The sequence below is a fragment of the Herpailurus yagouaroundi genome, unplaced genomic scaffold (genome assembly GCF_014898765.1).
Source record: "Herpailurus yagouaroundi ecotype Mexico unplaced genomic scaffold, PumYag 67700, whole genome shotgun sequence".
Classification (NCBI taxonomy): domain Eukaryota; kingdom Metazoa; phylum Chordata; class Mammalia; order Carnivora; family Felidae; genus Herpailurus; species Herpailurus yagouaroundi.
Window position 1 is genome coordinate 619,645 of NW_024420499.1, and position 25,987 is coordinate 645,631.

The window sequence follows — 25,987 nt, forward strand, 5'->3', positions numbered from 1 at the left end:
GAATGGATGTTCTACTTTGTCAAGGGTTTTTATCATGAATGGATGTTATACTTTGTCAAATGCTTTTTGTGCATCTACTGAGATGATCATATGGTTCTTATCCTTTTTTTATTAATGTGATGCATGACACTGATTGATTTATGAGTATCAAACCATCCTTGTAAACCAGGAATTAATCGTACTTGAACTTGGTGAATGATTTTTTAACGTATTATTAGATTTAGTTTGATAGTATTTTGTTGAAGATGTTTGCATCTAGATTCATCAGAGATATTGGCCTGTACCCTTTTTTTGTGTTGTTTTTATCTGGTTTTGGTATTAGGGTCATGCTGACCTCATAGAATGGACTTGGAGGTTTTCCTTCCATTTCTATTTTTTGGAATAGTTTGGGAAGTATTAACTCTTCTTTAAAAGTTTGGTAGAATTTACCCATGAAGCCATCTCCTCTGGTCTTCTGTTTGTTGAGAGTTTTTTGATTACTGATTCAATTTCTTTGCTGGTTATCAGTCTGTTCATGTTTTCTATTTTTCCCTGTTTCAGTTTTGGTAATTTATAGGTGTTTAGGAATTTATCCATTTCTTCCAGGTTGTCCAGTTTGTTGGCATATATTTTTTTCATAATATTCTCTTATAGCAGTTTGTATTTCTGTGGTGTTGGTTGTTATTTCTCCTCTCTCATTTGTGATTTTATTTATTTGGGTATTTTCCCTTTTTGATAAGTCTGGCTAGAGGTTTCTCAATTTTATTAATTCTTTCAAAGGACCAGCTCCTGGTTTCATTGGTCTATTCTATTGTTTATTCTTACTGTTTTTGTTTGTTTGTTTTGTTTTAGTTTCTATACCATTCGTTTCTGCTCTAATGTTTATTATTTCCCTCCTTTTGCTGGCTTTAGGCTCTGTTGGTTGTTCTTTTTTCTAGCTCCTGTAGGTGTAAGGTTAGGGTGTTTATTTGTGATTTCTCTTGCTTCTTGAGGTAGGCCTGTATTGCCTAATTGTGACCTACATACTTCCCTCTTGTGACCGTTTCGGCTGCATCCCAAAGGTTTTGGATGGTTGTGTTTTCGTCTTCATTTGTTTCCATGTATTTTATAAATTTCTTCTTTGATTTCCTGGTTGACCCTTCATTGTGTGGTAGCATGTTATTTAACCTGCATGCATCTGTGGTCTTTCCAGATTTTTTTCTTGTAGTTGATTTCTAGTTCCATAGCTTTGTGGTTAGAAAAGTTGCATGATATGACTTCAATATTCTTGTATTTTTTTTTTTTTTTAAGTAAGCTCTGCACCCTACCTGGGGCTTAAAGTCATGATATCAAGGTGACAAGTCACATGCTCTACTGATTGAGTCAATTAAGGTCTCCTTGTATTTGTTGAGGCCTGCTTTGTGGCCTAATTGTGTGATCTGTTCTGAAGAATGTTCCATGTGCACTTGAAAAGAATGTATATTCTCCTGTTTTTGGATGGAATGTTCTGAATGTATCCGTTAAGTCGATCTGGTCCAGTGTGTCATTTCAAGCCATTGCTTCCTTGTTGATTTTCTGTTTAGATGATCTGTCCTTTGATGTAAGTGGGGATGTTAAAGTCCAATACTATTATTGCATTATTATTAATTAATTCCTTTATGTTTGGTATTGCTTTAGCATTTGAGTGCCGTCATGTTGGGTGCATAAATATTTACAATTGTTATATCTTCTTGGTGGATTGTCCCCTTTTTTTATTATATACTGCCCTTCTTTGTGTCTTGTTACAGTGTTTGTTTTAACATCTAGTTTGTCTGATGTAGGTATTGCTACTCCTGCTCTCTTTTGATATCCATTTGCATGATAAATGTTTTTCCATCCCCTCACTTTCAACGTTTTTATTTATTTTTGGGACAGAGAGAGACAGAGCATGAACGGGGGAGGGGCAGAGAGAGAGAGGGAGACACAGAATCGGAAACAGGCTCCAGGCTCCGAGCCATCAGCCCAGAGCCTGACGCGGGGCTCGAACTCACGGACCATGAGATCGTGACCTGGCTGAAGTCGGACGCTTAACCGACTGTGCCACCCAGGCGCCCCCATCCCCTCACTTTCAATCTGCAGATATCTGTAGTTCTAAAATGATTCTTTTTAGGCAGCATATAGATGGGTTTTGTTTTTTTTTTTTTTTTTTTGTTTTTTTTTTATCCATTCTGATGCTCTCTGTCTTTTGATTGGAGCATTTAGTCCATTTACATTCATAGTAATTATAGATATGCATGGACTTACTGCCATTTTCTTACTGGTCTTTTGGTTGTTTCTGGAACTTTAATCTTTTCTTGTCTTTCTTTCATGTTTTGCTGATATTCTTTAGTGATAGATTTGGATTTCTTTCTCTTTATTCTTTGCACGTTTATTAGTGGTTTTTGATACATGGTTACCATTAGGTTTGTATGTAACCTGTTCTGCATATAGCAGTCGATATTAAGTTGATGGTCTTTATGTTTGAGCCATTCTTTACTCCTCTCCTCCCCACATTTTAGATATATGTTCTTATATTTTGTATCCTTTTCTGTGAGTTCCTTGACTGAAGTTTTTACAGAAACATTAATTTTTACTGCTTTTTTGTTTCCTGCCTTTATACTTTTACTTTTGTTCTCCCTTTTCCACTCAGCGAGTCCCCTTGAATATTTCTTTCAGGGCTGGTTTAGTGGTGGAGAACTCCTTTAGTTTTTGTTTGTCCAGGAAACTATCTCTCCTTCTGAATGATAGCTTTGCTGGATAGAGTGTTCTTGGCTGTAGATTTTTCCATTCAGCGCTTTGAATATATCCTGCCACTCCCTTCTTGCTTGGAAAGTTTCTGGTAAGAAATGTGCTGCTAGCCTTATGGGTTTTGTCCTCCTGTCTTTTCTCTCTTTTCTTCTTCTGGGACTCCTATATATGAATGTTTTTATGTTTGATGGAGTCACTGAATTCCCTAAGTCTATTCTCATTTTGCCCAATCCTTTTATTTTTCTATTTTGTTCATCTTCATTGCTTTCCTTTACTTGGTCATCTAGGTCATCAATTCATTCCTTTTCTTCTTCCAGCCTGCTCTTCATTGCATCAAGCCTGTTCTCATTTATTGTTCTCATTTATTGCACTCTTCGTCTCTGATTCTTTCTTTCTTTCTTTATTTGAGAGAGAGACAGAGAGAGAGAGAGACAGAGAGCAAATGTAAGTGAGTGAGGGCAGAGAGAGAAGGAGAGAGAGAGAATCCCACGAGGGGTATAGAGACAGAGAGACAGAATCCCACACAGGCTCTGCACTATCAGCACAGAGCCCGAAGCAGAGCCCCTGAAGTGGGGCTCGAACTTACCCAATGCAGGGTTCAAACTCCCAAACCATGAGTTCATGACCTGAGCTGAAGTAATATGCTTAACTGAATGAGCCACCCAGGCACCCCTGATACATTTTTTAAAACTCTTTTATCTGTTGTAGTAAGGGTCTCACTGATGTCTTCTGTCCTCAAGTCCAGTGAGTAGCCTTATGACCGTTGCTTTAAATTCTCCATCAGTCATGTTACTTATGTCTATTTCACTTAGGTCTATGGCTGTGACCTTATTTTGTTCTTTCATTTGGGATAAATTTCTTGGTCTTCTCTTTTTGTCTAAGTCTCTGCCTGTTTCTCGGTGTTAGAAAAGCCCTTTATGTCTCCTCTTCCTGAAAGCAACGGCCTTATGGAGAAGAGGTCATGTAGTGCCCAGGGCCTGGTGCTTCAGGGATTGTCTCCAATGTGTCTGTGTGAACTCTGCTGTTGTGTTCTGGCTGCTATACCCTTTAGGTCAGTTGTCTGAAGAGACTCTCCTTGCCTGGGTGGGCGGTGTTTGCTCCCTGGCCTGCATGTGATGAGTTTAACCTAGATATGATCCGGTCTGCTTTGGAAGAGACCCGTCACCACCTCCACTGGAACTGAGGCCCTGCAAATCTCTCTGGTGGGGAAATGCAGCGTGGGCTGGGGTTTGTGCTGGTCTTCTCAGTGAGGGGTCTTGCCCTGCTGGGACTGAGGCAAGTGTGACTGAAAAAGGCAGTTCCCCCAGAGTGCAAGGGGGTGGGGCTTAGTGTAAGCAAGTTAGGCAGCGAGTGTCTGTGCTGTGCTCCTTCCCACAGGTGGTTCTGTGTTTATGTTTAGGGGTGGAGGAGGGAAATGGCACCGGCCAACTCCTCTGTTCCTGGAGTAGTGTCATTGTGAATGCTGTCTGTCAGGGATATGCTCAGAGAAGAGCAAATAATCTCTCCACTGTGTGCCCCAGACATTCCTCAGATCACTGTTTCCACACCGTATGCTTCCAGGTTGTTTGCCTGCCTTCTCTCCAAGAGCAGCCCAGTGCCTTCCGGGCTCTATCCTAGCCCACCCTGCCGTCCTTTAAAACTGTAGGCTTGGGGCACCTGGGTGGCTCAGTCGGTTGAGCGTCCGACGTCGGCTCAGGTCATGATCTCATGGTCTGTGAGTTCGAGCCCCACGTCGGGCTCTGGGCTGACGGTTCAGAGCCTGGAGCCTGCTTTGGTTTCTGTGTCTCCCTCTCTCCCTCTGCCCCTCCCCTGTTCATGCTCTGTCTCTGTCTCAAAAATAAATAAACATTAAAAAAAAATTAAAAAAAAAAAACTGTAGGCTTTATGCCTCACTGGTTGCAAGAACTCATGAAATTTAACCCCTATCCTATCGTTTTTCAAGCCAATAGCTATGTAGAAACATTCTTCTTGAGCATCCCCTGTGTGCTCCTCTCTCTCTGTCTCTCACTCTTCTCTGCAGCCACGGCCCCCTTCCGTCCACAGCAGCCAGGATCCATTTTCCCCCTAAACTGCGTCTTTGCCTTTCCTACCACCTTTGACGTGGCCTCTTCTCTCCCTTTAGTTGTAGAGTTTGTTCCGTCAGTCTTCAGGTTGATTTCTGGGGTATTTGGAATTTTTGATAGTTATCTAGCTGTATTTATAGTTTAAAGTATTAGTGTCTAAAACCATCTTTAGGGGCGCCTGGGTGGCGCAGTCGGTTAAGCATCCGACTTCAGCCAGGTCACGATCTCGCGGTCCGGGAGTTCGAGCCCCGCGTCGGGCTCTGGGCTGATGGCTCAGAGCCTGGAGCCTGTTTCCCATTCTGTGTCTCCCTCTCTCTCTGCCCCTCCCCCGTTCATGCTCTGTCTCTCTCTGTCCCAAAAATAAATAAATGTTGAAAAAAAAAATTTAAAAAAAAATAATAAAAAAAAAAAAGAGAAGGGACACAGGAAGCATACTCTGGTAGAGGGAGGCTCATACAGAAGATACGTGTTGTGATTTTAGAGATGATGTTTCTCTTTTCGGACTCTTCCAGAATAAAGGATGAGGAGAATGCAGAGGTACTAATTTACCATGTATGGAAATACAAATGGTTGTTATTATGGGAGTTTTCCTCATATTAAATATCATAGACAATAGTTCAGAAATGAAACGTGGCTTGTTAAGAAATTAAGTGTGGCACGTATTGGTCACGACAAGTCCCACTAAACCTTATGCGATAATAGCATTTTCATAGCTATTGGATTTTTTTTTCCAAGGTGTCCACATTAAGTAGTATCTATGTAGCTTGGAATTAGAGTCTGTCTGTGTCATTAAGTATTTGCATGACACAGCCAGTATGAATTGTCAAGCAAGGTGGCAGCATAAAAGACTCATGGCAATGTGGAATGCCAATATCACCGATCCATTAAATGAAGGAAAAAGCAGCCCAAATGTGTACGTACGCCACTTTGTCCTAAAGGAAAGCCACGTTTGCTGGACCCATGTCAAGTTTTGCTTTCCCAGACAACTCAAGTCCTCCCTCATAGTTTTCCTCCCTCTGACCCATCTCTGGCCCCACCAGATAGGCACTGTATGTTAGACTCCAAGGACTCAGAGGTAAAGAATAGATTTCATTTCCTCAAGAAGCTAACTCTCTAGCTCAGGGAAGTAGAGAGATAAAGAGACAATCGTGATGCCTTCTACTTAATTCTATGATAGCAGCAAGAATTTTTCCATATGCGTCTGTGGAAACTCAGGCTATGTGTTTCAGTCACGGGATGATGTCTGAATGCAGTTTGGAATGATGCATGGGAAGATCTCATTATCTTCTCTTTGGATTATTGAAAGTACTCCCTAGGGGCGCCTGGGTGGCGCAGTCGGTTAAGCGTCCGACTTCAGCCAGGTCACGATCTCGCGGTCCGGGAGTTCGAACCCCGCGTCAGGCTCTGGGCTGATGGCTCAGAGCCTGGAGCCTGTTTCCGATTCTGTGTCTCCCTCTCTCTCTGCCCCTCCCCCGTTCATGCTCTGTCTCTCTCTGTCCCAAAAATAAATAAACGTTGAAAAAAAAAATTAAAAAAAAAAAAAAAGAAAAGAAAGTACTCCCTAGCTGAATTTCTTGCCAACACGCTTGCCTTACTACATTTTGAGGGAGCTCCCAGTTCAAAGGCAACGAAGCATAAGAAATTAATGGTGTCATTGTGGAAATGCCAAATGCGTGGTATGGTTTTCCCGAGAGGTGAAAGGATCCAAGTTGAGAAGATAAGCAGAGGTTAAACCATGAGGTGCCTTGTATACCATGGCCTTGTAGCATTGACATTGGAGAGACAGTAGAATATGTTGCAAGTGGAAGACTAACCCAGGCCAATTTGTATTTTGATCTTGTGACTGCTAAGTGAAGAATGGGTTGGAGGGAGGCTCAGCATGGAGGCAGGAAGCCCAGTTTAGAGGCATCATGAAGAAGACAATGACATGTTCAGCTAGGGCAGTGGTGGAGGGAATAGATGGCTATGGACAGATCTGAGAAGTCGTTGGGAATTCCTATTGGCACAATTTGGCGTTGGCTTGATTGTGGTGGATGAAATGAAGGGAGAGGACTAGGATTATCTTATCTGGCTTGAGCAACTGGATGGCAGTGCCGTTCTCTGAAATCTGGAAGAGAAGAAGAAGACCAGTTCTGGGTGGGCGAGGAAGATGATGAATTCAGATTTGGACATGTTGAGCTTGACTCACCTGTGAAATATCCAGGTGAACATTTCTAATATGAATTTGATATAATGGTATGGAGCTCAGGAGAGTAGTTTGTACTCAGCCTTTTTCTGCCTCAGTAATTTAGCCCTTGATTCCATACTGTCCCGGAGCTGTCCTTTATTTTCTCTCGTTTTCTTGTACTTCCCAGAAGCAGGTGTTATATACTCACCTGTACCCTTTGCAGTGCTTACCTGCCTTTTGGGCTTGAGTGAGGACTGTGTAAAGGCTTCTGAAGATTTGCGTGGCTACCTCACCACTGAAGTTATTCAGGAAAAAAAAAATGACACTTTAGTAATTATTAAAAGGTGCAATGGCTATTTAAGTCTTTATAAATACCTACCGATATCACAAATGAAATTTACATATGTGACCAATTTTACTTGAAAGATTTGTAAGATATTTCCATGACCCCTTTCCCCTAATTTAAGTTTTCCAACCCTTAGGAAGAAGAGAAAAGAACAGCTTTTCTACGTTGGCTTCCTTACAACCCTTTATTCTATCATCTTCTGAGTCCCTGAGATTTTATAACAGGGAAGGGATCTGGTCATTGTTATTTCGTGGTTGGGGGTTTGCAATTATTTGTGGATATTGTATCTTGAGATGCTCTGTGCTTCATGTTTTCCAAGGGGGGGGGGGGTGCTCTTTTGTATCAACAGTAGAACCTAAGGGATTTCTGTTAAGCTATACAGATAATGGTTCCTTTAAAAAAAAAAAAACAAAAAAACAACGCAGGAGACTTGGGAACAGTTGCCAGGTAGTGAATGAGATCTTTGGTGGTTTAGCAATTTTTCTTTGCCATTTCCTTCCTGTTTGAAACTTTTGCATTATGTTTACCCTCCCTCTTCGAGAATTTTTTGCTTCATTTATGCATGCATCCACATATTCAGGGACTCTTTCCTTACACATCATTAAAGTTTATCAGTCCTACTCTTTGTACTTTGCAAAATACTCAAGATAAGAATTAGTCATGCAGTACGATTGTGAAAGACTAACACTGCTTCTTTCCCACACAGACCTGTTGAATACTTTATGTAAATACCAATGGGTTTTTTAGAGAGAACAATTCCTGCTTTGGGAGCTTGTCACAAAGGAGTGATGCTAATATTGGGACTTAATAAACCCAGTAGGTGGCAAGGGGAAATATTGGCAAGTAAATGGACAGGCGGAGCTTTAGTCTTCTGATCAACACTTGCCGTCACCTAATTCACACATAGGCCTACTGTGTGCCAGGCACATAGTAAGTGCTTTATACCCATAAATTCGTTTAATTCTCTCACTACAATCCTATGATGTAATAAGCCCTATTACTATCCCCATTTTGAAGATGAGGAAACTAAGGCATAAAGATGTTTAGTACATTTTCCAGGGTCACACAGCTAGTAAATGATGCGGAGATTCAAACCCAGGCAATCTGACTCCAGGTTTAATGCTCTTAGACACGATATCGAGATACGGAACTAGTATGATCAATTTAGAATGTATATGTGCATTTCTCATAGCTCCTCTTTATCTTCTAAATATGTGTCATATGTGTATGCTAGAAAGCAGCTCAGAACCAAGGAAAATGGTATGTAACTTGGCTCTCCACATTTAAACACCGCACACAACAAGTAATGGGGAATGTACCAAAAAGATCAGCCAAAACTAGCAGTAACAGGAAATCAGTGCAACAATTTGGTGATACAAGAAAGAGGAAGGATTTAAAAAAATATTTAGTTATTCAAATTTCTTTTTTCTTTTCTTTTTTTTTTTGAAGTAATCTCTCTGTCCGACTCGGGGCTCGAACTCACAACTCTGAGAGCAAGAGGGGCATGCTCTACCAACTGAACCAGCCAGGTGTTCCAAATTTCTCTTTTATTTCAATATAGTCGACACACAATGTCACGTTCGTTTCGGGTATACAACGTAGTGACTCAACAACTTCATACTTTATGCTACGCTCGCCCCAAGTGTAGCTATCGTCTGTCCCCGTACAACGCCATTGCAATATCATTGACTATAGTCCCTATGCTGTACCTTTTATTCCCATGACTTATTCATTCCATAACTGGAAGACAGTATCCCCCCCTCTCCTTCACCCACTTTGACCATTCTCTATTCCCCTTCCCTCTGGCAACCATCAGTTTCTTCTCTGTATTTAGAAGTCTGAGTCTACCTTTTGTTTGTTTATTCATTTGTTTTGTTTTTTAGATTCCACATATGAGTGACATCATATGGTATTTGTCTTTCCTAGTCTGACTTAGTTTACCTAGCGGACTACCCTTAAGATCCATCCGTGTTGTTGCAAATGGCAAGATCTCGCGTCTTCTTTATCCATTCATCTATCGAAAGACGCTTAGGTTGCTTCCATATCTTGACTGTTGTAAATAATGTTGCAGTGAACATAGGAGTGCACATACCTTTTTGAATTCATGTTTTTGTTTTCTTTGGGTAAATACCGAGTAACAGAATTATCGGATGATAAGGTATTTCTATTTCTAATTTTGTGAAGAACCTCCGTACTGTTTTCCACAGTGGCACGAATTCACATTCCAACCAACAGTGGATGAGCATTCCTTTTCCTCCACATCCTTGCCAATTCTTGATATTTCCCGTCTTTTTGGTTTCGAGCATTCTTTCAAGTATGAGGTGATATCTCATTTGTGGTTTTGACTTGTGCTTCCTTGATGATGAGTGGTGTTGAGCATTTTTTCATGTGTGTGTCAGACCTCTGTATGTCCTCTTTGGAAAAGTGTCTATTCAGGTATTCTGCCCATTTTAATTGAATTATTTGTTTGGGGGTGGGTGTTGAGTTGTATAAGTTCTTTGTATATTTTGGATATTAACCCCTTGTCAGATATAAACGGTTGGGACTACAGCAAAATAAAGACCTTTTGCACAGCAAAGGAAACCATCGACAGAACAAAGAGCCTACTGAACACCAAAAAAATATTTTCCATAGCTCAATGAGGTATCGTTGATATACAAAGAACTGCGCACATTTAATGTGTGCACTTTGCTGAGTTTGGGGGATTTTTTTAAAGGTGTCATTTGAGTACTGAAATTATGCGTCTTTAAACAGCTTCGTCTTCAGAGAAGTATTCAGTTATTGTCTTCTAGTTGTCACGTGCGCACATTTTTAAATTGGTCTTCAAATGCCTTTGAAAAAGAATGAAGCGTGTTGTCTAGAAGTAAGAAAGTTTCATATTTTAATGTAGAGCCAGGCAATGAAACGTTCTGGAAAAGGAGATGTAAGGATGTTCTAGAAAATGTAGATGTTCTAGAAAACGTAAGGATGAATTTTACAAAGTGAATTAAAGACCATGTGGCTTTCAGAATGTAGCGTTAGCCTTGCTGAAACTTTGACTATTTAAAACAGCCTAGAATTGGTTAAGAGAATGGGCCTCAATGAGTGCTGACAGGTTACCATGTAAGATAATGCACTTTTGCAATGGAGGATGAAGGACAAAAAGGCGAAAACCAACAAACATGTGATTTAGTGATATTTGCTGATTGTCTCCATCAGTACACGTTCATTTTTCTTTAATGGCGTGGTAATTCTCTAGAATTCCTCATTTTTGAGTGTTAGAACTACCTATGCCTTAACCCGTTACACAACTCAAACAAATGATCACCAGGCAATCTCATTCAGTCTCAGGGATTTAAATACCATGTGTATACCATTAACTCTCCAATTTTATCTTCAGTACTAAACTCTCCCCTAAGTTCCAGACTCAGGTATCCAACTGTCTATTCTGTGTCTCGATTTGGAAGTTGAATGAGCAGCTCAAGCTTGTCATGTCCAAAACTGAATTCTTTATTCCCATACCATTCCTTCTTTCACAATATATTTAGAATATGGCACTTCTCACCGTCATCGCACATGCTGCCACCATCTCTTGGCTAATTAATTGCAAGAGCTTCCCAAGTCATCTCCCTGCTACCTTTTTGTACTCATGCATTTGATTATTTACCCAGCCAGAGTTATCTTTAAAACATAACGTATACATTTCCCTGGTCAAAACCTTCCAGGGGCTCCCTGTCCCACTCAGATCAAAAGCCAGAGTCTTAAGTAGCCTTCGAGGCACACAAACTGTCCCCTTTACCTCTCTGACCTCTCCTCCAACTTTCTTCCTTGCACACTGTGCTCCAGCAACACAGGGCTCCTAGCAACGACCCACCGGTTACAGCCCCTCTTCAGGGCCATTGCACGAGCTGTTCTGTCTGCCTGAAACGCTCTCAGTTGTGTTCATGACCCCCCCATCCTTTTCTTCAGGTTCTTCCTGTAGAGGACGTCCTAATCTTCCTGTCTAAAAGGGCGTCTTTCCCTCACTTTACCCATCACTATCTAGCATCCTACGCTGCTTGTTTAAACGGCTTCTATCATTATCTAACATATTTTGGCTTGTTTATTTGTCTGTGATCTCTCTCCATTACCGGGATGGCAGTTCAATTAGGGCAGGGATTTGTTCACTCATTGTTGGGTCCCCATTACTTAGCACAAACTCAATAACCATTTGTGGGATAAATAACTGGCTGACTGATTCCATGAGTAACCTAGGGAAAAAGTAGGTCATCGTCTGAGGAAAGAAAGAAAAACGTTTCTTCGAAGATATCCTCCCAATCTATAAAATCACTCACCAAATCATCTCAGTATTAGTGTAAAAGATCCAGCTGTTCTGTTTTTAGGCAATATAGCCCCTTTAAAGTCACATGTTAATATGCGGTGAATACGACCCATAAAATCTGTGGTTTTCTTCTTCATTAAATGTAAAGAATAATAGATGAGATGGCTTGGAAACCCTATTTACTACTCTGCTTAAGCCTTTTAATTTTTTTTTTTTTTTTTCAACGTTTATTTATTTTTGGGACAGAGAGAGACAGAGCATGAACGGGGGAGGGGCAGAGAGAGAGGGAGTCACAGAATCGGAAACAGGCTCCAGGCTCTGAGCCATCAGCCCAGAGCCTGACGCGGGGCTCGAACTCACGGACCGCGAGACCGTGACCTGGCTGAAGTCGGACGCTTAACCGACTGCGCCACCCAGGCGCCCCTGCTTAAGCCTTTTAAAACCCATCTGTCTGCCACTAACAGAGTGACAACTTGAGAAAATTAATATGTGTTGTTGATCTTTATTTTTCCTGAAAGTATGATGTGCCCTGGCTGTTAGGAATTTTCTGCTGGTTGTCCGGTCTCCAGCTGGGACTTAACTTCCTAATTTTATTAAGCCTCAATCTGAGGACACACATGTGTACACCCTGGTTTCCTGCTAAAAGTTCATTAACAAGTTTATTATGTGTTTGTTCCCGTCTCAGCATTGTCAGGAGACAAGTCGGGAAAGATCATGATGTTACGGTAAAATTCTATATGATTGTTTCTCTGGATTCTTTTGATTGAAGAACTGTTTATTTTATTATACATTTACATGTTAAAGGGGATAAATGGGGAGAGTTGTTTTGTAACTTGTATTCTTGGGAAAAAATTTAGGTAGAAAAGACTCCTATTTGGAGAATAGCCTAGTCTGTTCTAAGGGATTTAGAGAAGAAAGGCTTTTATCATATTTCATTAATTGTTTTCAAAGGATTCAAGTAAATTGAAGAGTGTTTAACACTAAAGAGCAATGTAGATGAGAAAACTGACTCTTTTTTTTTTTTTTTCAACGTTTATTTATTTTTGGGACAGAGAGAGAGCATGAACGGGGGAGGGGCAGAGAGACAGGGAGACACAGAATCGGAAACAGGCTCCAGGCTCTGAGCCATCAGCCCAGAGCCCGACGCGGGGCTCGAACTCACGGACCGCGAGATCGTGACCTGGCTGAAGTCGGACGCTTAACCGACTGCGCCACCCAGGCGCCCCGAAAACTGACTCTTATATAGGCTTATAAATGACCTTGATTAGATCATCTCTTCATTCAGGTCCTTGGTTTTCTTGGCTATAACAAGAGGGTGTTAGACTAGAGGTTTTTTTTTTTTTTTTAATTTTTAATGATTATTTATTTATTAACATTTATTTATTTTGAGAGACACAGAGCACAAGCAGGTGAGGGGCAGAGAGAGAGAGAGAGAGAGACATACAGAATCCAAAGCGGGCTCCCAGCTCTGAACACAGAGCCTGATGCGGGGCTCGAACCCACGAACCATGAGATCATGACCTGAGCTAAAGTTGGTCGTTTAACCAACTGAGTCACCCAGCTGCCTCTAGTCTAGAGTGTTTAGATTTATTTCAGCATTACTAGTTTCAGTTTCTGTGAACATATGGATCTCAGAGAACAGGAATATCCACTCTCATGATATGATCAATAAATATGTTAGTTTGATAGTTGTTGAATCTGCATAATGGGTACATTTTTATTTCATTTAACTATTTCTACTTTTATATAGGGTTTTCTTTTTAATGTTTACTTATTTATTTTGAGAGAAAGGGAGCGCAGGGGAGGGGCAGAGAGAGAGGATTGAGGAGACAGAGAGAATCCTAAGCAGGCTCTGCTCTGTCAGCACAGAGCCCCATGTGAGGCTCAAAACCACAGACCGTGGGATCATGACCTGAGCCCAAACCAAGAGTCGGACGCTTAACCGACTGAGCCGCCCAGGCGTCCCTATGTGGTTTTGCATATTCGTTTACAATAGTGAACTTAGAGATATGATTGATTAACAAAATGCTTGATAACAGGTACTACATTCAAACGGGCCTTGTGAAGTCTATTTTTTGGCAATGCTGTTTTCTTCCATCGTTCTCTGAAATATTTACACAAACTAGCAGACCCTCCTGTGATCATTCCAAGGCAGCTTTTTCAGTTTTTAGATAACTGTGCCAAGGTTCAGACCAGATCAAAAAATGTCCCCAGGAACATATGTTCAAGGTAAGCGTTTTTTACAAGCATGATATAATTTATATTGATTTGGCTCTCATAACATGTAATTTAGATTAGCTTAATTATCTGTAACTCATTCTTTCTTTCTTTCTTTCTTTATTAATTTTTTTTAACGTTTATTTATTTTTGAGACAGAGAGAGACAGAGCATGAACGGGGGAGGGTCAGAGAGAGAGAGGGAGACACAGAATCCAAAGCAGGCTCCAGGCTCCGAGCCATCAGCACAGAGCCCGACGCGGGGCTCGAACTCACGGACCGCAAGATCATGACCTGAGCTGAAGTCGGACGCTTAACCCACTGAGCCACCCAGGCGCCCCTTTAATGTTTATTTTTGAGAGAGAGAGAGAGAGCGCGCGCGCGCGCGTGCGTGCGCGCGCTCGAGTGGGGGAGGGGCAGAGAGAGAGGGGGAGACGCAGAGTCGCAGAGTCGCAGGCTGGCTCCAGGCTCCCAGCTGTGGGCCCAGAGACCAGACGCGCGGCTCGAACCCACGAGATCATGACCTGAGCTGAAGTCGGTCGCTCAACCGACTGAGCCACTCAGGCACCCCAGAAAGTGTCTTTTAATGTTAAGCAATCCTGGGTTAAAAATCCCTATTTCAGCTGTTTCCTAAATGGGAGATCTTATGAAAGGTTTTGTTTGTTTGTTTGTTTTTACTTTTTTGAACCGCAGTTATCATTTCTATAAAATGAGAATATCAGTGGTAGCGTATACATAATGGGGTCATCGTGCTGACTAAAAAACATGGGTCATCATGAAACATACAGCCTGACAAATTTAAACCAACGGTACTAGCTTGTTCTGTCATTAGTAGTTGGGTCATTTAGTTCTCTGCATTATTAGAATAAAAGTTATATGTGGAGGAATTAAAAAAAAAAAAAAAACAAGGGAAGAAATATGGCTGTTTTGGTTACCTTTGCTAGTAGCATTCGATACACGTTTATTGAATATATGCTGTATTCTAGGAACTAGTTTTATAGAGGCAAGTAAGGCACGCTTCCTACTCTGAAGGAAATTACATCCTAGGGAGAGAAACAGACATGTGAGAGCTTAGAGTCAGGGCCAAACTTAAAGGCGTGACAGAGTGGACAAATATGCTGTGCTAAGATTCAAAGGGAAGTAAAAATAAGCCAAAACCCAAACCCAAAACCTCTGGCCTGTCACGGGGTCTGAAACACCATTAGGATATTTTCCCTTTGGACTTGACCCATTCTTGGGTTTTTCGATTCCATGTGCAAATGGCTTTGGGAAGAATAACACATTGATATCACTTGCACTTTTGTTTTTAAAATTTTTAAGTTTATTTATTTATTTCGAGAGAGATAGGGATAATGAGCAGGGGAGGGGCACACTGTCAGTGCGGAACCCGATGCCGGCCTTGAACTCACGAACCTTGAGATCGTGACCTGAGCGGAAACCAAGAGTGGGAGGCTCAGCCGACCGAGCCACCCAGGCGCCCCTCACTTGCACTTTAATGAAGATTTATCTCTATATTATTTCAGATACAAGGTAAGTTGCTACAGGCAAGAGACCTCAAAATATTGTGGCTCAAGCAACAGACCAAAGGAGGTCAGGCAGCACCGCTGCGGGTAATCGAAGGCCCAGGATCCTTCTACCTTGTTGCTTTGCCGTCTCCTAGCATGTTGACTTTGTGTGGTGACATACGGTTGAATGAAGGGAGAGAAGGAAGAGGGCAAGAGGTTTTCTTGTCAAACCATGAGCCACAGGTTGCACATATGACCGCTGCTTGCGTATCATCGTCCACATTTCTGTCAGACCTTCCTACAAAACCGCAAAGGAGTCAGGGACATACAGTCTTTGATGGGGAGGCTGTGTCCACAGCTAAAACTCAGGAGTGTCAGTTACTAAGAGGAAGGGTAGGAGAATGGATAGTGAGAAAAATTTGCAAACTCGGCCACAGTGTAGGACACGATTTTATCTTGATAAAGTTTCCTGACATGCCTAGGCCTTTCCAAATAGGTGGGCTATTTGGTGCATAAAGAAACAGTTATAAAGAAGGTTGACTTGTCGGGGGTGTTTTCTGATATCAAGCAATTATCCAGTCTCAGATTCTCTGACACCAGCTGGTATCCTACCATTCAATTCACTTCTGACATTATACATGTAATTAGATTACACAACTATACTACATTATACACGGAGTTAGCAAAGACCCCATAGGATAAGGGCCCAGTCCCACAAGACTGTCCCCACCTCAGATGCCAATGGAAAGTCTTAGTGCTTCTGACTAACCAGTTATAAGTTCAGGGGTTCTCGTGACCCCTCTCCCGTTTGATAATTCATGAGAGCAATTCACAGAACTCAGGAAAATACTCTACTTACTATTACAGGTTTATTACAAGGAATACAACTCAGGTGCAACCAAATGGAAAAGATGCTTAGGGCAAGTGGTGTGTGTGTGTGTGTGTGTGTGTGTGTGTGTGTGTGTGTAGGGGTGATGCATCTTGAGTAGCTTCCATTCTCTCTCCAGGCATGTCCCCTTCCTAGGACCTCCCTGTGTTGTCCAACCTGGAAGGCCTGTGCACCTGGTCGTTTAGGGGTTTTTACGGAAGCTTCGTAACTAAGGCATGGACTTGGGTGCCCGGTCTACCTAGATTTTATTTCTCTCGAAGTTTTGACTTCTGGAAAGTAACGTAACCAATTGAAACTTGAATGATAGCCATTTGCAAAGCTGAAATGGTATCTTCTTAGCTACCTCAGGGGGATAAATGGATAAAATTAAATAATCCGTATGTTGCTGCTAGAGAGGCAAGGGATAGCGCTTGCCTACCTTAGGTCCATCCTGGCTGCTTACATTCATTTGCCATTGGTGATTGAACTCAACTTCCAGTTCCTCTCCCCTTCCAGAACGTTGGGAGGGGGGTGGGACTGAGAGTTCCAACCCTGTAGTCACATGGTTGATGCCTCTGGCAACTGACCCTCAAGCTGAAGCTATCTGGGGACTCAGCATAAACTCAGGTAGAGTGGAAAGGGGCTCATTATGAATCCAAAAGACACTTCTGTCACTCAGGAATTTCTAAGGGTTTTAGGAGCTCAGTGCCAGGAACTGGAGACCAAGACCAAATATTTTTTTTTTTTTTTTTAATACCACAATTTGACATCAGGAGCAAGAGTGACCTCCCCCCCCTCCCAAACCATTTCCACCTGACGATACCCTTTTCATCACAAAGCGGGTAGAATGAGTTGTTCTCTGAGCTCCGTTAGATGCCAGTGATTGTCGATTCTGTCATAGTATACTGTTCTTATCACACTGTACTGTAATTATCCAGTAGTTTCTAGCTTCTCTAGCTCCAACTGGCATTGAGCTACCTGTGACAGTGTCTGACTCACCTTTGTACCCCGAGCATCTAACACAGTGCTTGGCACATTGCTGTGCTGTAAACTGTTGCATGAATGTGAGTGAAGGGAAGGCAGTCTAACACTGCTGACCTCTGTGTTGAAGCCTGTTTGGAGTTAATCCGGGGACTGGGCCATGATGTTGTTAACTGTATTTCTCAGCTCACGTGGATTTCCTGAGAATCTTGGCTCTGGTATTCTGCCGTTCAATCTATTGTAGTCTGGAGGGGAATTCAGAATTCATCAATTAGTTGGTTTCAGAATAAAAAGCCTGGAATGCAGGGAAAGCAGGCCGTCTAGATTCCTTCTGTCTCACAGAAGGTGTTCTTTATAAGACACTGCTTTTCTGTATAATATGCCAAGTCTAACAAATAACTTTTCAGGTCAGTCTTCTGGGGGTGTTATGAAAAAAAGAAAGCTCTCAGAACATTGTGAGTTTGACATTTGCCTGAACGTTTAAAAACTATTCTCAAATCCAGTAATTTTGTTAAGAACCCTGTGTGTGTGTGTGTGTGTGTGTGTGTGTGTGTGTACGTGTCCATACACACACAATAGTCAGTGGTTACTTTATTTTTATTGTGTGATATTTATTTTATTTGTTTTTGCTTATTTAATGTATTCTAGACTTCCAAAGGAAATAACACTTTGGGGCATTAAATACTGACTCTGCTGATTGCTTCGTTTGAACGGCAGGTCAGGAATACCCGTTTTTCCTGTTTTGATGGCCAACAGAAGAGGAGTTATTATAGCTTTGCACGGTGAAAGAGATATGATGATCCCAGCCAGCCAACTAGTTCGGCTACTGAGGAACCAGAGAGAATCCTAGCAGCCATATGACTGTGTGTATTTCTCTTGAATTTTTGACTTCTAGAAAGTAGCAACCTATTGCAACTTGGGTGGTGTTTGTTTGTAAAACTGAAATAGTATCTACTTGGCCATCTCAGAGGGACAATGGAGAAAATAAAGTAATACTCATGTTCCTGCTGGGAAGGCTGGGGAGAGCACTTTCGTACCCTAGGCCCGTCCTAGCTTCACTTCATGGTATCAGCCTCGGAAGCCTCAGTTCGGACACTAGCCTTGGCCCAGTGAAAACCATTCTTTTTTAGCAGGTAGAAGTCGGAAAATAGCCTAGTGGGTGCTATGCCTCTGGAATTGATTTGGGCCCCTGGGAAACTGTAAGCATCAGGCTTTAGCTTTTGTTTCTTGCCCCACCATCTGCTGTGGGCTGTTTAATTGGACTTTGGCTCCCATCTGGAAGCTTAATGCTCTGTGTCTCTGCTGAAATTCGAGCCCAGGCCTAAATCTTTTTGCCTGGTTTCTGTTGGCCCCCTTCCAGAACTGACTGGCCTGCATCACATGTTGGTTTATACTCTCTCTTGATTTTGGACTAACTTCCAGCTAGGGAGGGACTGCTCCAGTTAGACTTATCCAGCCTCCTTTCTCTGCACCGATGAGGTTTACTCCCCAGTTCTCTTGTTTAGCAGTTGCAACATGCCTTGTATGTGGGGTAGAGGAACGAGTGCTAAGAGACAAGCACACAATCATCATTGGCAACTTCTTTTGATGTCACTAGAGAGCCATCATATAGGACTTTTAGTATATTAAAATAAATTGTCTTTGTAATGTCTTTCTCTTCCCACCAAGAAGCAAAGTTTAGCCTAGGCTTTCACTGATTAAGCTGTAAAATCAGAGTAGCAGTTCCTATCTAATGAAATGTAACGGCTGAGGCATGGTGCATGATTGTTTCCAGCCGTAGTTTATTTTGTTTATTTATTTTTTAAATGTCCAACTGGGGCACCTGGGTGGCTCAATCGCTTGAGCGTCCGACTCTTGGGTTCAGCCCAGGTCATAATCTTGTGGCTCTGTGGGTTCGAGCCCCCCAGCTCTATGCTGACAATGCAAAACCTGTTTGGCATTCTCTCTCTGCCTCTCTCTCTCTGCCCTCCCCAACTGGTGCTGTCTCTGTGTCTTTCAGAGTAAATAAACCTAAAAAAATTTTTTCCAACTGTATTTTGTTAACTATATTTAGCTTATGGTTTGCATGTCTATAAATAAATATACTGTATCATTCCAAGATATGATTATACTTGTATTTCTTGGAATTGTACCTCTCCATTAAAACTATATAGTATAATGAAATGTTTGCAAGGACCAGAAGATTTGGGGAAAACAGGAAGCTTGAGGAAAACTTCATGGAGAGTTTTTTGAATAGAAGATGATAAATAAGTTAATTGGAATTGCAATCACAGGAAAAGGAAAGAAGATTTTGAATCATGGTGTTTTTCCTACCGTCGTGTCAGCAAATTCTGATTGTAAGATTCCTCATGTAGGGGCGCCTGGGTGGCGCAGTCGGTTAAGCGTCCGACTTCCACTCAGGTCACGATCTCGCGGTCCGGGAGTTCGAGCCCCGCGTCGGGCTCTGGGCTGACGGCTCGGAGCCTGGAGCCCGCTTCCGATTCTGTGTCTCCCTCTCTCTCTCTGCCCCTCCCCCGTTCATGCTCTGTCTCTCTCTGTCCCAAAAATAAATAAACGTTGAAAAAAAAAAAAAAAGATTCCTCATGTAGGCCTAATAAATAATTTCTGAAAATATGATTGTGAAAGAGACAAACTAGCTGTGTTCTGAAACAAGGCTCAATTTCTTCCCACCTTCCAATTTCAATTTAGTGTGAAGCATTAACTATGCAGTGAAGCAAAAAAAAAAAAAAAAAAAAAAAAAAAAAAACAAAACCCTTGACTTTTATTTGTTTGTTCGCATATTGAGGGTAAAATATATCTTTGGTAACAAAAATATAGGGACTGGATTCAGTCTCAATTTACTTGTATTTTGGAATAAATGCCTGACATCCTGTCCTATGGTTTAGAAAAGCATCAGAACTGTTCCAGCTTCTTATGGCTTTGCATGGTTCCCGGACATGGAAATTACTCCGTGGAGACTTGAAGGTTGAGGGGCAATTTGGTGGCGATCTGAGTTTTTTTACTTAATTTTATCTGGGCTGAAAGAAAATCCTGTTTGCTTATGTAAGGAAGTGTTTGATAAGCTTTCAATGGGAAACACCCATATACATGAGGATGACTGAATTTCAAGGCCAGCACCAAGGATGTCGGACCTCATTTGCTCTAACTGCTAATTTTACATTTAAGGCAGTTTTGGCTTGCATTTGAAGGTTAGACCAGATGACTTCTGAGGTTCCATTTAATAAATTGTTTGAAATTGAGACCTAAGGAATTTAAGGAAATTGCCCAGGGTCACCTAGCCGATTGTGGGAGGGAGAGAGCCTAGAGTAGGAAACAGGTTTCCAGATTCTTTGTCCGTTTATGACTCTTTTCATGCTTGAGGTATTTGAAACTCAAAACGGTGAAGTACTTTGGACAGTATACGCTGAGGAAACAGCCATAGACCTGGCAGTCGCATAATTACCTTTGGATTATCTTTTAATTCCCAATGTGGTGAGTCACATAGTAAAATAACATTGGCATCCTGAAGTGCCATAGCAGGAACTAATTAAAAAGGGGAAAAAAATCACTCTGATGAATTTCGTGATTTCCGCTGAATCTTTTGACACATGTAACCTTGAATGCTGATCTGCTTTGAATGCAAATTTTCTCATGACAGTACATTTGGTAGATAAACCAGAGCTCCTCCTACATAAAGACTTCAGTTCTAAGGTCCTTTAAAATCCATTAAGCTAAGAAGCTATTCATTGAGACAGATTTCAGTGGTAGTTCAGAAGAATGTGATTATAACTGGACACATTATTCATTCACAGTAAGTCTGGAACTTAAGTTTGGGAGAGGGTGTGTGGGGATGAGAGGTAACTTATTTTAACTAATTAGTTCTGTTGAAATAAATAAATAATTTTTCAATAAAAAAACTGGCCTCATAAATCTTTTCATGACAAAAATAATTTGACTTGATATATATTAATTTGATGAAATGCTGCATTTTTTTGCATGAAGCAAATAGGTGCTGGATAATTGGTATGAATAACATTTTTGCTTTTAGTTAATTTGTCATTATTTTCTTATTGGCCTTTATCTCCTATAAAAATCATATTGCCTGTAAGCAAACCTGCTCCTTTGGAAATGGTAAGGATAATTGCATTGTAGAGTTAAGAGGTTTTCTGAAATTATTATTTATGTGGGGTTTTTTTCCTTATAGATGAGAATTCACTACTTTGCAGCAACTTTTCTCTCTTGAGCTCTGAAATAACCACAGAGCTCCTCTAAAAGGAACGACTCAGTATATTTTTATATGATGTTTTGATTTAATTTATGGAACATGTGTATCCTCTATATGTGATGTTTTCATTTATTTGGATATTATGGTTACATACATACAGTTATGAAAATATAAATTCCAATTTTCACTGCTTTCGGTCTGAAATGAACTAACATCTTATACATTTGATGCTTGTTTTCTTCTGAAAAAATGGTTAACAAGTAAATCTGACCATCACTTTTGCACACTGCACTCTCTTTGGATAGCTCCAGATTCGTGTTCTTTGTTTAATATGTAAGAGGGTATATCAAACCAGGACATGAATACAAGAAATTTACCAGTTGTTTTTGATACAAATTTTATTAAAATATGAAATGGTTTAGAGTTTAAGACTTAAGCAAGCTGCATAGAATTATTATTGTTGTTATTATTATTATTATTATTACGAACAGAGAATAATAAACTAAGGACTAAGAGCTTTTCATCTTAGTTTCTTTATCTGTGAAATGAGCCAAGTGCCCTGACTATGGCTAATGTAATAAAAGGGAATAGAAATGTTAAAAAATGATCATTTAAACAACAGGGTTCAACAAAAGGAGCGGGGGTGGGGTGGGTTTGCTTGTTCCTTTTTCATGTGTTTTTCAGGGTGTCTTCAAGGAATTGCTGGGAGGGGGCTCCTGGATGTGGAAGAAGGGGAAGGCCACTAGTAACAATTGAGTCATTATGCCCACTATGCTGCAGACATTTGCATGTACTATCTCATTTAATCATTTCCTAAACCTTATGGTGGCAAGTATCATTGCCTTCATTTGATAAGATAAGAAAATTGGGGCATAGAGAGCTCTGAAGTGTCTTGCCGAGAAGATACGCTCTTTGGGATTATGTCTTCCATCCTTGGGATTATGTCTTCCATCCTCGCTGTGTACTCAAGCCTTATGCTAGTGAGATGGATAGTGTACAGGGCTGTAGAATAGGTCAGCAAGTGCCCATGGGGTGTGATTTAGGAGACTGTCAACAGGTGCCAGCTCACAGATATTTTCCTTGTTGGCCTGTCTCCGTCCCTTCGCCTGAGATTTTACCGCCAAAGTCGTTACTTTGGATGTGGAAGCCTTTTGTTTACTTGTTTTGTTTTTCTTTGCCAGTGGGGACGCTGGGGGGACTTTCAAATGCACATATCCCTAGGCAGGTTCACAGAGTGAATCTTTTATCACTTAATACCTCAGCAGGCAGCATGGAATAGGAGAAAGAACTCAGATTTTGGAGCCAGGAAGACCTGCAACCGAATTCTGTTTCTGGCACATCCTCGCTGTTTAACTGGCACGTGATATTGCATCTTTCAGAGCCTCCCTTTCTTCTTGAGGAAAACAGAGATAATAATGCGTATGCACGGGCCCTTATTCCGGTAACCGTAACATATGGAACATCGGGTATGGGCTGCCGTAATAGAGTGGGATGAGCACTGGAACGGAAGTCGGGAGCCTTGGTGTTCTGCCATATCCGTTTCGTTTATTCAGGTAGATATTTACTGAGCATCTACTATGTGCCATGCACTGTGCCAGGCACTGAGGATACAGCATAAACCGTTTGAAGTCCCGGCCTCCTTAGAGCTTAAGTTCTAGTTCGTTGCTCACCCAGCTATACCCGCATCCCGGTCACGGAGCGCAAAATACATGTGACCCCTGACCTCTCACTGAGTTTACGGTCTAACGGAGTAGAAGTGAATCCACTTATCCCACAAATTAGTCCAAGATTAAAACCATCATAAGTCTTTAAAGGAAAGGCAGTGCCTGTAAAGCACGTCACAGGGGCTTCATTTCAACGCCTCTGAGCAAGTGACATCTGAGCTGAAACGCGAAGAAGGAAGAGGTACTGAGCAGGTCATCCTTCTACGTGGTTTTACTCAGAGCCTTCGGGCTTTCCCTCAGTTCTCTTACACCCTCTTTGGTGGCTATTGCAAACTTTATCCTCTGTCATTGAGCCTCCTACTCAGCTACAACATATTTATCCTCAGCAGGTAGGCTTGGCTCCCATTTCACGCAGAAAATATACGCCATCAAGTGTGCCTGAACCTCTGATGCACCCACCCCACTGCCTTTTATAAACACAATCGATTTTTGTCTTCATCCGTGCTTTGGTCCTGTCTCAGAGCCCTCCGTCGGTCCAAATTCCGTCTTTCCACTTTTGTTTTATTTCTTTACTTTTTAATGCTTATTTATTTTTGACAGAGAGAGAGAGAGAGAGAGAGAGAGAGAGAGAATGAACGGGGGAGGGTTAGAGAGAGAGAGAGAGAGAGAGGGAGCCACAGAAGCCGAAACAGGCTCCAGGCTCCGAGCTGTCACCACACAGCCCGACGCGGGGCTCGAACTCCCGGACCGCGAGATCGTGACCTGAGCCGAAGTCGAACGCTCAACCGACTTTGGGCCCCTCCGCTTTTGTTTTAGATTACATGCTGGCCTCTTGCTTTTTTCAGGGATTTCTTTTTTTAGTGAAGAGAGCAAGCTATCTTTTCTTCACCCTTCCCTGTATAACCAAGACCTATAGAACCTCTATACAACTAGGCTCCAATAAAAAGCGATTTATACATAGGACTGCCTTTACCAGAGTCACTAACTGCTTCTTATGTCCAAGTACAAGAGGCACATTGCCATTCTTGTCTTACTAACCGCCCCCCCCCCCCGCCCCCACGCCATCCCTTTTGGCTTCGGAGCACTTGGCTTTTGAATACTTTTTTCCTTGAGATCTCCTACTTCAGTAGTCTTCCTCGATGCCACTTGCTGTCAGTCCCCTTTATTACCACCAGTATTAACTCCAGACTCTTTTAACATGGCTCAGAAAACATGCCTGTGTACCTCTTACCCTGCAGCCCAAACAAACCGCTCGTACAGGTCTGGATTCGTTACTTCCCTCCTTTGGCTTAATCAATTTCCATTGAGGAGGAGTCCCTCCCTCATATTCCCTGCGCCGGCAAACACCTACTCCTTATCTATGAGATAGTTGAGGTACTACTTGCTGTAAGGACTCTTACTGGACCGCTACGGAGCAGATTAGGCACCTGTCCTCGGTGCTTCTAGGTGCTTGCCTCTCAGAATGTACCACACCTTATTATAATCGAAGTTACTGCGAAATTCGTCTGCAATTTCAGTATGGAAGGAATTTCACATTTCTTTTTTTTTTCAATATATGAAATTTATTGTCAATTTGGTTTCCATACAACACCCAGTGCTCATCCCAACAGGTGCCCTCCTCCATGCCCCTCACCCACTTTCCCCTCCCTTCCACCCCCCATCAACCCTCAGTTTGTTCTCAGTTTTTAACAGTCTCTTATGCTTTGGCTCTCTCCCAGTCTAACCTCTTTTTTTTTTTCTTCCCCTCCCCCATGGGTTTCTGTTAAGTTTCTCAGGATCCACATAAGAGTGAAACCATATGGTATCTGTCTTTCTCTGTATGGCTTATTTCACTTAGCATCACACTCTCCAGTTCCATCCACGTTGCTACAAAGGGCCATATTTCATTCTTTCTCATTGCCATGTAGTATTCCATTGTGTATATAAACCACAATGTCTTTATCCATTCATCAGTTGATGGACATTTAGGTTCTTTCCATAATTTGGCTATTGTTGAGAGTGCTGCTATGAACATTGGGGTACAAGTGCCCCTATGCATCAGTACTCCTGTATCCCTTGGGTCAATTCCTAGCAGTGCTATTGCTGGGTCATAGGGTAGGTCTATTTTTAATTTTCTGAGGAACCTCCACACTGTCTTCCAGAGCGGCTGCACCAGTGTGCATTCCCAGCAACAGTGCAAGAGGGTTCTCGTTTCTCCACATCTTCGCCAGCATCTAAAGTCTCCTGATTTGTTCATTTTAGCCACTCTGACCGGCATAAGGTGGTTATTGTTGAGAGTGCTGCTATTTCAAAGTGTTCTTTAGGCTGCCTTGTATTCAGCATTCTGCCGGGAAAGTAAGATATGCACTTTCAGTTAATATTTGAGCATCCTACTGGGTGACACAAATATTCTGAGGTCTTAGGCCACACCGAAGAGTAGGGAGGCCCTTTTGGTCGTTGCTCTTTACTTCTCTGTCAACTCTCTGATATACCATTTTGTCTCCACCGGAGACGGCCCTTTTACGTTTGCTGCTGCTACTGCTTCTAGACAAAGCTTGGGGGACTGGGTCATTGCTGAGATTAGGTCCCCTGGGTCTAGGGCCCAGCCCACTCATTAAAATACCTCTGAACTTTTGCCCCTCCCTAGGCTGCTACCATCCAATGTGGAGCTGTTCCCCCTGCTACTTCTAACCCCTGCCACACCCCTGACTTACTTTTGTCTAAACTATATGTCCCTTTCCCTCCTGAGTGCCCTAAAAGGAAGTTCATCTGTCTTCTTGAGACCTGCATCCGTGCTCCTAAGCATAACCTCTCCCTTGAGCTTGGGTTTTGGCAGTACAAAAGCTAGGAAGGTTAAGTCTGTGCACAACTTCTGCTTTTAGTCTTGGCAATAGGGGGGGAGGGATCCCCTTAAGCAAGGGAAAGAAGAGGAAACAAGCCTGGTTATCTCCTTGAAATGGGAGGGAGAAG

General features: G+C 41.9%; 1 protein-coding gene across 7 annotated transcripts in view; it reads left to right on the top strand.

Moving 5' to 3' along the window:
• Positions 1 to 25,987, top strand: part of IL13RA2 (interleukin 13 receptor subunit alpha 2) — a 72,444-nt gene that overhangs the window by 13,202 nt on the left and 33,255 nt on the right. The window contains exon 1 of one of the 7 annotated variants that reach the window (XM_040468396.1): positions 12,306 to 12,325. The exons of 2 other annotated variants lie outside the window; for them this stretch is intronic. The gene's annotated coding sequence lies outside the window, so the exon portion shown is untranslated. Of the gene's footprint in view, positions 1 to 12,305; positions 12,326 to 20,848; positions 20,961 to 25,987 lie in introns of those variants that run through there. 4 more of the 7 variants (XM_040468390.1, XM_040468397.1, XM_040468391.1 and 1 more) reach the window with 4 other exon arrangements.